A 14,621-nucleotide genomic window follows, 5' to 3' on the forward strand; every position below is an offset into this window, starting at 1 on the left:
TCATAGCTGTGACTGTCACTTGTCTCCAGTAGTTACGGTTAGCAGCACTTGTTGCTCATGCACGCTTCCAGATACGTGTTATACGTGTTACATGTCACAGCACTGAGCCCAGCTTAGCACAGATATCAGAAAGGGCCTCACTTAGGGTGCTTACCCTTCACCCCCATTGTCTCTGTCTTTCCAGGCAGTGACGTGTCCTCCAGGTCATCAGCCTGCCCTGACCCAGCGGTTCCTTCTCAGTCTGAGCCCTGCTCAGTTCTGCAGAAAAGCCAGTGTGAGCCTCTGTTGAGATGTGTATCCTTTGAGAGCTAGGAACTGATCAGGACAGGGAAATGGGGTGCACTTTCAGGGTGCGGAAGTGGGATCCACCCGCTAGTCTGGGTGCTTCCTTCTACTGACTTGCTCAAATCAGGTGTTGTTTATTTGTGTTTCCTACTGGGATATCATCAGTGCAGAGTTTTAGGTTCAAGTGTTCCAGACCTGGACCCCTTTTGTTCGCGTGAGAACTAAGTTCTGACCTCCCCTTGCTGCCGGGTTTTTTACCTCACAGCTGACACCTGCCTGTCACAGCTGCCAGGCAATACGGACAGCCTAGTTAGACTTGGATCTCAGAGTGAGTTGTGCAGGTGTAGTTCATGAATACTTGAGGTGTTAGAAACACCAAAATATTTATTCCTTGTTCTTGGAAGCTCAATTTTAACTGGGCGTTCAATGTTTATATTTGCTGTTTGGCTACTGTGCCATGTGGTGCTGGTGGCGGCAGTGGTGGTGGTGGTGGTGATGGTGGCGGCAGTGGTGGTGGTGGTGGTGATGGTGGCGGCAGCAGTGGAGGCGGTGGTGGTAGCAGCGGTGGTGATGGCAGTGGCGGCAGCAGTGGAGGCGGTGGTAGTGATGGTGGTGGCGGTGGCAGTGGTGATGGTGTGAGACAGGGCCTCCAGCCTGGCCCCATGAGGACTGGGCACAGTTGGTTACTATAATCCTGATTTGTTTGCTGGCAGTGGTTTCTTGTCCATTTCTGTTGTTCCCCCGTCTCCTGCCCACCTGAAATTCTCCCATCATCATGCGCTTTGGGAGACAGAGGTTCCCAAAGGGGCAGAGGCTTGCCCAGCAACACATCCCCCTGATGCTCACCTCACCACCGCACCCGATGAACTGAGACACGTGTGGTCCCCATGGCCCCTAATGCTCCCCACACCCCTTCCTCCTGCCCACCTCAGATTTCCACCCTGCTGTTTCAAACCCGGGGTCCATGCCAACATCACCATCCCGTTCAGTTCCTCGTGAGACCCTGTGCGCGCTGCAGAGCAACACACCTGGAGTTGATTTGTGAAATGATGCAAGACTCCCAGCGTCTCCAGAGAGCTTGCCGGGTCCCTCATTCTTGGCTGCATCCTCTACCTGGCTCACCATCACTTGTCATTTCCAGCAGGCCAAGAGACTTAATGGCTGTCATATGGTCCCCATCGACAGAGCTGTCTGATTCACTTGGTCCCATCATGTTTCATGGACTGAGAGAGGCTTGGTCCTGCCCACGACTCCCCTCGGAGCAGGCGGCTTTGCAGACCCGAGAGCCTGGGTTTGATTGTGTGCTGTTGTTTTATGTGGTCCGCCTTAAGGGAGCCAGTGGGTTTGCCAGCCTCTAACCACTTCTGGTCACATTCCAAAAGCCACCCCACGGAACTGGAACTTCAGGCTTGCGCTCAATGATTTGCTGCGGCTTTGCCCTAGTTCTCTGAAACCTTGCTCCAGTCTGAAGAAAAGCTCCAGTCTGGGCTAGGGAGATGATGCCATTGCTGAAGTGTTTGCTGCGACAAGCGTAAGAACCTGAGTTCAGATCCCCCAACCTATGTAAAAAGCCCAGTGCAGCAGTATAAACGTCTGTTATCTGAGAAAGGAAGATCCAGTCTGGCCAAATCAGCAAACCTCAAGTCTCAGAGAGAGAGAGAGAGAGAGAGAGAGAGAGAGAGATCCTTCTCAAAAAGCTAGGTGAATGGACAGCTCTTGAGGGGCAGGCCTTAGGTGACTCTGGTCTCTAAAAGCTTATGAGTATCCATACACAAATACCCATTCCTGCACACACAGCTGAGCACCAACAAACACCTACACACAGGCCACACACACTGTACGCAAGCACACCCCCCCATACACATATTCCATACAGGCACATCCCACACAGAGAGACCCATGGATACACATACCCTATACATATACATACACAGTGAGACACAGACACATATAGACACACACCCTACAATACACATACTCTTCACATCCACACACAGAGACACACACTGTCTACATACATGCATAACCCCCCCCCCACAGACACACCCCACGTCCCCCACACTGGCACATACACAGACACACACACACACCCCACACAGACACACATATACACCCCACACAGACACACACAGACACATGCTCACATACCCTACACACAGAGACACACAGACACACACCACACAGGCACACAGACACACACACACAGACACACACCTCACAGAGGCACACAGATACACATACATACACAGGCACAGACACATACACACACACGTTGGGAGCTTGCAGTCCACACCTTAGGCTTCTACATCTCTGTCAAGCAGGACGCAGAGAGCTGGGCCGGAAGTGGCAGGACTAAAACCCTCCTGCCCTACCCCCACAAATGATCTACTTTTTCCTCCTAGGCCTCATCCCTTCATAACCTCAATCAAAAACAGCACCAGCAGCCGGAGCCCAAGGGTATAAATTCATAAGCCCGTGGAAGCATCTCAGACTCAAGCTATACTTGGGGACATGGAGCTCTGATTCACTTCCTCCAGCAGGGCTCCTGGCCACGGGGGCATCCACATTTAACAACTTAGTAAAGGTCTTGGCTCACCTACTGTGCCTTCCCAGGGTTCCTGGGGCCCATTGTGTTGATGGCCTCTAAGGTTTCTCTTATTTTTATTTTTTTTTTTTTTGGTTTTTCAAGACAGGGTTTCTCTGTGTAACTTTGGAGCCTGTCCTGGAACTCAATCTGTACATCAAGTTGGCCTAGAGCTCACAGAGATCCACCTGCCTCTGCCTCCTGGGAGCTGGGATTAAAGGCATGTGCCACCACTGCTTGGCATGGTTCTTCTTGAGAGGTTTGAAGTCTAAGCCTTCAGCTGAACCCAGGAGGGAAGACCTACCTGAACCCTCCTGGGCAGCAGGCAGTCCTGGCTTCTCTTTCCCCCACCTCTTTAGCTCAAGGCAATGGGCCCATTACAGTCTGAACTCATCACATTCCTCTCTGGGGGCCATGAGGAGGCTTAAATGGAAGTCATGGGCAATCTCTGAGGCCTGGTCTGCTCTCCTGAGAAAGGTAGTTTTCTCGGCCTTTCCTTTCACCTTCCTATTAGGGAAAACACTGACAGCATGCTCCCAGCTCATGGAACCACCAACAGGAAGTTGAAACACACAGAACTCAGATTAGGCCACTGTCCCTGCCAGTGTTGTCAACCCAGACCCCAGCCAAACAGGACCCATCTCCCGACTCCTCAGTCTGAGAGAAAAGTAAGCGGCATTTGCTCAGGGTGTCTGTGTAACTGGGGACTCTGTTATTTGCAGTCTACAGGATTCTAGTGAACAGTAAATTGTATGAATTTTATCTGGAAGAGTGCAGGAAATTTACACAGTACAGGTTCTAAGAAGTGGGCTTTCTCTGGTCCTCAGACACTTGCAATGTCGGGATGCAGGCACAGAACGTAGCAATGTCTGTGTCATGGAGTCCTGTGTCTGTGTCATGGAGTCCTGGCAGACAGACCGCATGCCTGCTGGAGTCCTGGCAGACAGACCGCATGCCTGGAAAGATCGTAGCATCCAGAGAGACTAAAGTGGAGTCAAACTTCTCCATCCTCTCGGAGTCCTGATTTCTCTGGAGTCCCGTTCTGCCCTTTCCACCGGGAGAGCCGGGAAGATGTACAGACAGTGCCCTAAGCCTTCAGGTGCCATGACTCACTGAAGAAGCTTTTCGAAGTCAGGGTCATACCCAGTGGGCCAGAGCATCCCCCAACAAACTCTGGGTGGTTCCATGCAGCTGGACTGAGCAGGAAGGCAGTGGAGGGCGCCCAGCAGCATCTGGGACTCACACTGGCAGCCAGCCCCCATCCTCTCCATAGGGTCGGAGTCTTGCTGATGCGCTGGGCTTTAACTTAGCTCCAAAATGCCAGCATCCCACACCACTTAGCTCACGCTTCTCTGCAGACCAGCAGGGCTTCCAAATGTGCCACCTGGTCACCCAGAATGGAGACTTCCAGGTGTCAGATGTTGAGTATTCAAATGGTGCCATACTTTCCAAAGACTGTGCCTCTATGTGCAAGGTGGGGGGGTGGCCCATGGCATCAGGAGTCGGTGCACACTGGTGAAAAGAGTTGTCTCCAGCACCCGCACCAATGAGAGCAGTCAAAACTGGTCTTTGCCGTTCCCTCTGCTTGTCCCAGACCCAGGTCTGCAGGCTTGGCTAGCAGAGAGACAGAAATGATAATAATAATAATGGTTATTATTATTCTACCACCCACCCACTTTGGTCTTGTTACTGCTCTGTGGGGCTGGAGAAAGCAGGATGCCCCCCCACCCCCCGCCCGATGCGGCAGTGAAGATGAGACTGAGGACAGAATGAGGTCATGGGCTCTGGCACCTCCTGGGTTTGGGGGCCTCCCCTCCACCCTTCCTTCCAGTAGCCCTGAGCAGTTAATGACTCTCGCTCAGCTCCTTAACAGGGAGGAAAAAAAAAAAACCGTGTCCTTCTCAGCTGAGTGCCCTTAATTTGTCTCATTTGTGCCTAAAGCATAGTTCGGCCAGCCGATGTTAAGCAAAGAGGCCATTACCATAATGCCTTGTCCCCGTGGCCCCTATCTTCTCCTAACTAGACAGGCGGGCAGGGCCATAATCGCTGTGCTTCCAGCCGCGGGCACACCGCCATCGTGCAGGCTTTTTTTCCACCTCCCAGAAATGACCCACATTTAAAAATCAGAAAGATTTAAATACCGTTCTATATTTCTAATCGCCCTTGAGCAACCTAGCCACATGGCCTGTAAGCTCCTGACCCCGGGATGGTAGCAGGGCCTGAGGACAGGTTGACCTCAGATGCAGCAGGGCCAGGTAGGACCGGCTGGTACCAGCTGTGTGGCAGTTGCACAGATGCTTCTTCAGACCAGACTTTGTATTAGTTGTTGTTGTTACAGTATTTGTGTGTGTGTGTGTGCGTGTGTGTGTACACATGGTGTGAGTCTGGAGGTTAGAAGCAACTAAGTGAGTTCTCACCTCCTACCTTTACGTGGGTTCCAGAAATGAACTCAGCCAGTGCCTGTACGAGTGCTGAGCCATCTCACAGCCTCAGACCTTGTCTATTTATAAGTGAGAGACATTGAGGATCCAGTCATAACCAGTGTGTCCGGTCAGAGGCCTGTAGTATTTGCAGATAGGATTAGAAAGAGAAGTGCTCATTCCACTGTCTTCGGATGAGCATTGCAGGGGCAGGAGTTGGAGCGGCGTGAGTCTAGAGGAACAAACAGAAGCAACCGGAGAGTGAGGCTCAGCCCATGAGTTATTTACTGTTTTTACTGTCAGAGCCAATCTGATGGCAGGAAAAGGTCTCATTGTACAGGTGCATGCAGAGTAGCAGGTTCTGAGCCATGTGTGGTGGCTACCACCCCCAGTGAGTGTGAGCTTAGATAGGAAAACAGCCGTGAAATGCAGTCAGTACGCGGCGCCCACTGGCAGCTGGATTCTGCTTTCTGTCTAGTCTCATTTTCAAAAGGAGTTTTTAAAATTTTAACCGCATATGTATGTGTCTGTGGGGGCACGCACGTACGAGTGCAAACGCCTGCAGAGACTGGGTGTATTGAATCCCCTTGGAGTTGGGGCTGCAGGCAGCTGTGGATGCCGAACCCAAGCTTGGGGCCTCTACAAGAGTGCTGCCTGCTCTTACTGCTGAGCCGTCTCTCCAGACCTCCACTTTTTGTTTTGTTTTGTTTATAAACTCCGGTGGACCAGGCTTACTTCAAATTGACTGTGTAGCCTAGGCTGGCCTTGAACTCCTGGTCCTCCTGGCTCCGCCCCCTAAATGCTGAGATTACAGGAGTCTCCACACCTGGTTTACAAGGTGTTGGGAATTAAACCCAGAGCTTCACCAACACTAGGCAAGAGCTCCACCAACCGAACCACACTCTCTGTCTCAATTTTTAAGAAACAGATCTTGACCCAAGTTTACTTGTGAAAACAGCATAGGGCACTGCCATCTGAAAATGGTGTGTGAGTGTGTCACACCAGCCCATCTGTCTTCACACTGGCAGACAGAAACCTTTCCTACGGGTCCTTCACAGGGGCTGGGTCCACCTTTGAGAGGCTGACTAGAGCTGAGACATGGACCTAAGCTAGAGCCGGGACCTCGTTTAATCCTTGGGAAAGCCTACGACCCTTGGCCATGTAGCTTCCAATCCACTTCCCACGCCTGGGGCCGCTGAGTTTGCGGCTGGGGCCCTTTGGCATCTTGAGCTTAGCTACCTTGGCGTTCTCAAGGGCCTTGGCGGTCTCTGCTCGTGCGCTTCTTACCTTCGAGTGTTTGCCTGCATTTTCTTCAGGTCTTTCCTGTTGTGCTTCCTGGCAAAGCACCTGTTCCTCAGAAATTTGGGGTCGACCCTCTCAAGAAATTCCTATCTTTGTGACCAGGGTTCTTGATGTCATTTCTGTGCGGTTTGGGGGGTTGGTTGTGTGTGGTTGGTTCTCTTGGACTTGGCCGTGTCTGGACGGTGACCAGAAGCTCCCAAAGCACCTGGGACTAGAAGAGGTCTAGTCTCATTTTTTAAAAAAATGTATTTAGAAGGCAGCAGAAGTTATTTCTCAGGAAAAGGTCCCGCTGCGTTGCTCAGCTGAGATTAGCTATGAGACCCCAGGAACTCAGGCTGATCTGAGAGAGGGAGAGAGAGAGAGAGAGAGAGAAGAGAGATGGGAGAGAGAGAGAGGACAGAGAGAGGACAGAGAGAGACAGAGAGAGAGAGGAAAGAGAGATGGGAGAGAGAGAGGGAGGAATGAGACAGACAGAGAGAGAGGAGGGAAAGGGGGGGGGAAAGAGAGAGAGAGGAGAGAAAGCGAGCTGTGTGCTGGTTAGGACTCTGCTGTCCTGTGGGACCAGGCTCTCAACTGCAGCCCAGGTTTCACAGTCCCTGGTGTAACATGAAGCCAGGAAGTGGGCGATACAAGCAGGGTCTCTGCAGTATTATTTGAACCTGGTCACTCCACTCCCCACGGTGTAATTTTCATTCTCATGAGAGCCAAATGGCAGCCTTGTCCCTGGTCATCACATACTCAGTTTAGGAAGGAAGGGAGGCTCTGTCCTCATTTCGTTTCTGTTGCTATGATAAAACACCCTGATACAAGGTGACTTTAGGGAGGAAAATGCTTACTTGGCTCATAATTCTAGACTACAGTCTATCACTTCAGGGAAGCCACGGCAGGAACTCAGCAGCTAGCCACACTACGTCCACACTTAGGAGCCAAGGGAGAAGAGCCTGTCCTTGCTTGCTATCATCCATTGTTCTCCTGTCTAACATAGGTCAGGCTTAAGGGGTGGTGCTGTCCACGATGACCTGGGCCTTCCAGCAATGAACAAGACAATCAGAGCAGCTTTAGTCAGAGCTGGGGACCCAGGGAGGAAACCAGTGTTGACTCTTGTAGGTCCACAGGCTCGAGGGAAACTCCACATCTCACAGTGTCTTCAGTGGGAGCTATGGGGCAGGGCAGGGACCAACTCTGACTGGGGTAGGGTCCTCATTGCTGCTGGGACTCCAGGAGTGAGCCACCACATCCAGCTCCAAGCTGATTTTAAAGTCATCAAGGAAGAGGCAATGAAGGTAGGAAGAAGAGAACAGTAGGTTCAGGCTCCCCGAATGTCACTTAGCAGGAGGTGGAACTCACCCCTGCAGTTTGGGCTGCAGCTTTGGGCAGAGGCACACAGTACTGGCGCTGCATTCTGTCCCAGGCCTGTCACTCACCTTATTAAAATTAGTTTGTGGGCACCAGTCTCGATGGCTGTATATATGTTTCACTATCTGGATGTTCTGTAATTCATTTCATCATTTCTGTAGTGACGGGAGTTTGATTTTTTAGAGAATTAAAGACTGCTGTGATTAATGTATGCTGTTAGCAACCTGTTTTCATTTCCTGATTATTTTCTTAGTCTAGTTTGCAAGAATGGAATTGCTGAGTCAAGTAGCCGAGTATTTTTTTAATAGATTTTATGCAAATAAGGATACACATGCTTGTACACACATACGCATACATGCACATACATGTACATATATGCACATGCCACACACTTATACACACACATTCATGCACATGCACACACATATTCACATAAATGCAGACACATGCACATGCATACACACTGTTCGCCACTCCTGTTGGTTCCATAGTGTGGAGAGTCCATCTTTCCTCCCATCCTCATTCAGCATTTAAAGCCCTTTGTTTATCCACTTTGGGATGGTCTCTCAGTGACTTAGTATTAATCCAAACATGAACCCAAAGGCTTAGGATCCACAGGACAAATTGTCTGGAATTGAGCATGGCAGCTGGTCCCAAGGCTTGTCTTGGGTATCTCGAAGACAGAACTGCGTGCCTGTTGGAAGCCCTTGCAAAGGTGAACAGGCAAGGAAAGGCAGATGAGTGTTGGCACTGGGGCCTGGGCCTGGGCTGCTGGGCCTGCACTCAGAAAAGCAGCCTGCAAACACGGCTAATTGTAGAATGACCTACAACTGGAGCGGGAGAATTGTCTGTATTCTGTCAATCATGTTTTAAATAAACGCTGATTGGTCGACAGCCAGGCAGGAAGTATAGGTGGGACAACCAGACAGGAAGTAAGGGTGGAGCAATGAGAACAGGGGTATTCTGGGAAGAAGGAAGCTCTTCCTGCAGTCCTGCCCAGATCACCGAAGAAGCAGGATGTGATATGCCCCGCTGAAAAAGATACTGAGCCATGTGGCTGACATAGATAAGAATAATGGGTTAATTTAAGTTATAAGAGCTAATACGAAGCCTAATGGGCCAATCAGTTTATATCTAATGTAGACTGTGTGGTTTTCATTGGGGCTTACTGGTTGTGGGAACTGGGCAGGACAGAAACCCCAACAAGCAGGCCCTCATGTTACATACAAACATGGTGAATAACCTTCTGCAGAGCGATAGTCTGGGGGGGTCCCTTTCCTTCTGTCTTGGGGTTTTCATTGTTGCAATGAAATACCATGAGCAAAAAACAAGTTGGGGAGTAAAGGGTTTAGTTGGCTTACACTTCTACATCACTGTTCATCACCAAGGGAAGTCAGGACAGGACTCAAGCAGGACAGGAACCTGGAGGCAGGAGCTGATGCAGAGGCCGTGGAGGGTGCCGCTTACTGGCTTGCTTCCCCTGACCTGCTCAGCTTGCTTTCTTACAGAACCCAGGACCACCAGTCACCACGGGCTGGGCCTTCCCCCACTGATCACTAATGAGAAAATGCCTGACAGCTGGAGTTCACGATAGCATTTCCTCAACTGAGGCTCCTTCACTCTGATGACTCAAACTTGTGTCAAGTTGACACACACAAGCAGTCAGAACACCTTCCAAGGTGTGTTTGCTCTCACCAACCACACTGAGAAAGTGGGAAATATACTCCCAAATTGTTGCACTTATACACGTGCCTTGTGTTTTGTATACATGCATAAACATATATACCAATATTTATATGTTGATATATTGCCACATATACTCATAGCACGTATATATACACATATATGTGTGGTGCATTCATTGATAATGACATATATTCATGCATATGTACCATTCCCTCTTCCTGTTTGATTATTAGCTTTAATTGAAAAAAATCACAATAAAATGCAAATGAAAAAGTTTTTGGAGCACTCATTTCTTTCTCATTAAATGCTTTTTGAAGAAGATCCTGCTTTCTTTAGTTCCCATGACCTGTCTGGTTCACTGGAGGAGCTTAAGAGAGCCATGCCAGGAAGATGGAAACCAGGAGAGATCTGAATGGAGCCAGAACATGTGGACAGCGTGTGGCTCCTCAAGACAGATCAAGTCCAGCTTTGGAGATGAATGTCTATGAACATATAGAATCAGTGACAGGTATGGCTTCTGAGCTACAACAGTACCTCTGTCTCCTGGTAGAGGTCATGTTTATATACATGTGCTCACAGCTGACTACATAGCCTTCTCCAGCATCATTCATGGCCAGTTGAATTTGTCTTTCTGAAGTCATAATGATTTGAGACCTCATGACTTCAGGGGACAACTGGATATGAGGTTGGGGGAAAATCACTTCTTCCTGGGAGGGCAGGCTGGGCAACAGCCAATGAGACCTATGTCCCTTCAGCCTCAGGACCTAAAAAGAGTCTTTCAGAAACTCACAGGATAACCTGATTGATCTGACAGTCAGAAGAAATGGCCTGAGGGCAGAGGAAACAGGATGTGTGTGGATGACTTAGTGTAGGGGATAGGAAAGAGCCAAGGGGGATTCTCAGGTGAGACAGTTAATGTTTTTAAGGTTGACAGGACTTAGGAGTTGGGCCTCTGAGCGAGATTATGGATTTTATAGATTATATTGTTTATATATTATAGATTATATTGGTGTGGTGGTTTCAATAAAAATGGCACCCAAAGGCCCATAGGAGTAGCACTGTGAGGAGGTATGGCCTTGTTGAAGGAAGTATGTATTGGGTGTCACTGATGGTAGGAACTCAAGCCAGGTCTACTGGCTCTCTGTCTCTTCCTACTGCCTGTGGATCCTGATGTAGAACTCTCAGCTCCTCCTCCAGCACCATGTGACTATGCTTTCTGAACTGTAGGCCAGCCCCAATTGAATGTTTTCCTTTATATGAGTTGCTGTGGCCACGCTGTCTCTTCACAGAAATAGAAACTCTAAGGCAGAAGTAGGTACCAGGAGCTGGGATGTTGCTGTGATAGCCCTGACCTGGCTTTTGTTTAGAGGAATGTTGGATGAGAAAAGCTGTTGAATGTTTTAAGTGGGGTTTAATGGGCCATCCTAGTAGGAGCATGGAAAACAGAGGCACTGAGGGTGATTTGAATGTGGGTGCCTGGCTCAAGAAATTCCAAATGAGGAGAATACTTGTACATGGCCTAAAGACATTGTTGCAATATCATCATTGCTGTCTGTCTGAGTTCCACTATCCCTGGGGCTCCTGGAGCAAAGCTCACAGAGAAGAGTGCGGTGCCACCATGGATAAACACCTCTGCCACTACACACCACAGAGCTGCCAGTTCAGGCTGGGTTGCTTCACCAGAGTGAGACTGGCAGAGTGGGAGGGTGTGCACTGATGTGAGTGTGCACGCATGTGAGTGTGCATGAATGTGAGTTGCACGAGTGTGAGTGTGCACGAGTGTAAGTGTGCACATGCATGTGTGAGATTGGGGGAAAACAATAAAGCAAAAACTTGGTAGGGCAGGTCCAGTAAGGAGAGAAGTGAAGTGTGATTGTCTGTGAGGATGGAGGGGCAGGGCAGTGGAAAGGGATAGGAGAGACCATTTGGGGCGCATCCCTAACGCCGACAGAGGCTTTCAGATCAAGACTCCCAGTGTCTGTACGTCTCCCCGGCCCTCCAGGGCCATCTCTGTAACTGACCTACTTTATTTCTGGGTCGCCTTTCTGGCTGTACAGCATTTGTCTCTCCACTGTGTTTGCTAGCCCATTTCTGCTGGTTTCCTTTCGTCTGTCATTTCTTTAATGTTGCTGGGTGATTATTACCAGCTCACAGACCGCACTGAGAATTCCTGGCTAAAAACCCGAGTGCCAACGGTGCTTTCGCATGTGTGCAGCCACTCACTCGTTCTCTCATTCACTATCTTTCATTAGTCATTCATTTGTATACTCATTCACTAATTCGTCCATCAGCTCAATCACTGTTTACACCGCTTTTCAGGAATCCACCCGTTCACTAGCTCACTCAGCTACTCATTAATTCATCTGCTCAATCGCTTGCTTGTTCATTGGTTCTTCCATGTGCCCGGTACCATGCCATCCCGTCGTACCTGTTCCATACAGTCCAGGGAAGGGAAAGGCAGTCAGCATGTGTCGGTCAAGCCAGAGGCGCTGAGAGACTAGAGCTTGGTCTGTGTGGGGATTGCGCGGGTTACCTGGAGAGACTACCCTGATGTATTTGTTCTCTGTAACACAAAACATGGAGTCAGCCAACCGGAGCGGTGTGCCTGGATGAACCCCCAGGGGGTGAGCAGGGCCTGATGAGTAAGAGACACCGGGAGATGCCTAAGTGGCTAGTTAGCACAACTGATAAAAATCCGGGGACAGATATTGGAGTTCAACCTGAAGGTCGGAAAAGCAAAGCAGCCAGCCACTGGGTCTTACCTCTACCGGCGATTCTCCCTCCAGGAATCCTCAGAATGAGACTGTGTCTGAGAGCTGTCTCCAGTCCCCTTATAATCCTCTCTAGGCTGGGATTAAAGGCGTGCACCACTACCACCTGGTTTCTACGGCAAACTAGTGTGGTTACTGGGATTAAAATTGTGTGTTACCATTGCCTAGTTTGTAAGGCTGACCAGTGGGGCTGTTTTACTCTCTGATCTTCAGGCAAGCTTTATGTATTAAAATACAAATGAAATATTACTACAGTCAGGACCCCAAAAGCAAGGACAAGGAGTGGGAAAAAAGGTATTTATTTGCCTTTCTCTCTAAAATCTAAGGGAGTTGGAGAACAGCCAGAGATCAAAATGATATTAAGGTAATACTTATCATCAAAAGTAAAGTAACAAAATAACAAAATATCCATCTGCCAGTCAGAGAGGATCTGGATAGCACTGGGCACACAGAACTAAGTCAGAAGCAACACATAAAAACAGAGCAGAGGCTATTTTAACCTAAAATTTCAAAATTATATATTTTTGGAAGGATTTTTATTTTTTAGTTTTGCTTCAAAACATTGTTGATCTTGGTTCCTTGGTGGTGTGGTACTCTTCCCTCTGTGTCCAAGACCAGTGCTTCACTCTCCTTCCCACGGTCCAAGGCAAGGACAAAAAGAGTCTGGGGAATGAGGTAGAAGCTAGATCAAAACAGAAGTCTCAAGGTCGTGTGTTTTACCGCAGTAGCAATGGTGAGTCACAGAGGGGCAGGAACAGCCTTAGGGGACATGATGTCTCTGGGAGATGGCTTGCAGGGGCTGGAGAGAGGACTAGAGGGATGAGGTTGACCCAACTAGAAGGGAGTGGTGGGCAACCAGGCAAGAAATGCAAACAACATGGAGACAGCTGGAAGGATAAAGTACGGAGTCAGACCTGTGGGCAGGACTTGAACCTGCGGCTTGAAGGTCACTTCTATATTTCTGATGACTGATAGGCTCTGAGGGGGTAGATGGTGAGTCTGAGCATTAGCCTCCTGAGCCTTTGGTCCATTTTGCAACATCCCAGAAATGTCATTAAATAAATCTTCTCAGAGGGCGGGTTGATCCCATGTGTGGAGACGGTAACTGTGGGGACGGATCAAATACAAGAGGGTATCTTCAGCATTTGGGGCAGACTGAAAGTACCCTATATCTCAAGTCCAAGTGAATCTTTGTGTCTGAAATATTCATTTGAAAGACTAGCAGCCCCACGTGATGGTTTGACCCACAGGCTTGTGTGAGCTTTCGCAGAGAGAAAGGGATCGGAATTGTAAGTGGTCCAAATTGAGAACCAAATGTTTCCAGGTTCTTGGTATCTTACCAAAGAACTGAACACACATGCACACAATAACACAGTAGCAAAAGATTTTATTCAGAAGCAAAACAAAGTCACTACACAGAACTAGGATGTTGTCTGAGCCAGAGTTCTTGGGAGCAGGGCTATTGCCCAGGGCTTCCTTTTGCAATTCTAGGAGGAAGAGAAGTTGGTTCCTTGTTGAGGGGCAAGGCATGGCCACCAAGTCAGTAAATGGAGCTTTTGTTATTCAGTACATCCATCCTTTCTCCCATCCATCCACTCACCTTTTTATCCTTGAAGCTGTCTACCAGTTTTTCCATTATCCATCGTGCATCCATCTAACCTTCCATCCATTCATCCTCTCTTCCAGCATCTCTCACCCATCCATCCTTCCATCCATCTTTCCTTTTATCATATATTCATTCATTCTTCCTTCAATTCATTATTACACACACACACACACACACACACACACACCAGTCCCTTCTTCTTTCCAAAGTCTTCCCTTTCTTCTCCCTCCCTCCTTCCATACCTGTCTCTCTTCCTTCCCTTTCTTCTCTTCCCTTCCTTACATATATCAGTATAATCCTTCCTTCATCCATTAATCCTTCTCTATATATCTATCCTTTCCTCTCTTTCCCTTCCCTCCATGTATCCTTGTTTATCCTTTCTTCCATCATCCATTCATTCTTCCATATATCCATCCTCCTATCCACCTGCCCACCAGTCTGTCCATTCACCTTGTATAGAAAGAATTACCACAGAGTTTGGTATCTTGTGGAAGTGTGGGTGCTTTATTCTGTTCCATCTAGAATCAATGTGTGTATGTGTGTGTTCATTCCAGAACACCTTTGTAGCATGAATAATAAAAACCCAGAGATAGATATCGGGGTTCAGCCTT

The sequence above is a fragment of the Chionomys nivalis genome, chromosome 9 (assembly GCF_950005125.1).
Source record: "Chionomys nivalis chromosome 9, mChiNiv1.1, whole genome shotgun sequence".
Taxonomy (NCBI): Eukaryota; Metazoa; Chordata; class Mammalia; order Rodentia; family Cricetidae; genus Chionomys; species Chionomys nivalis.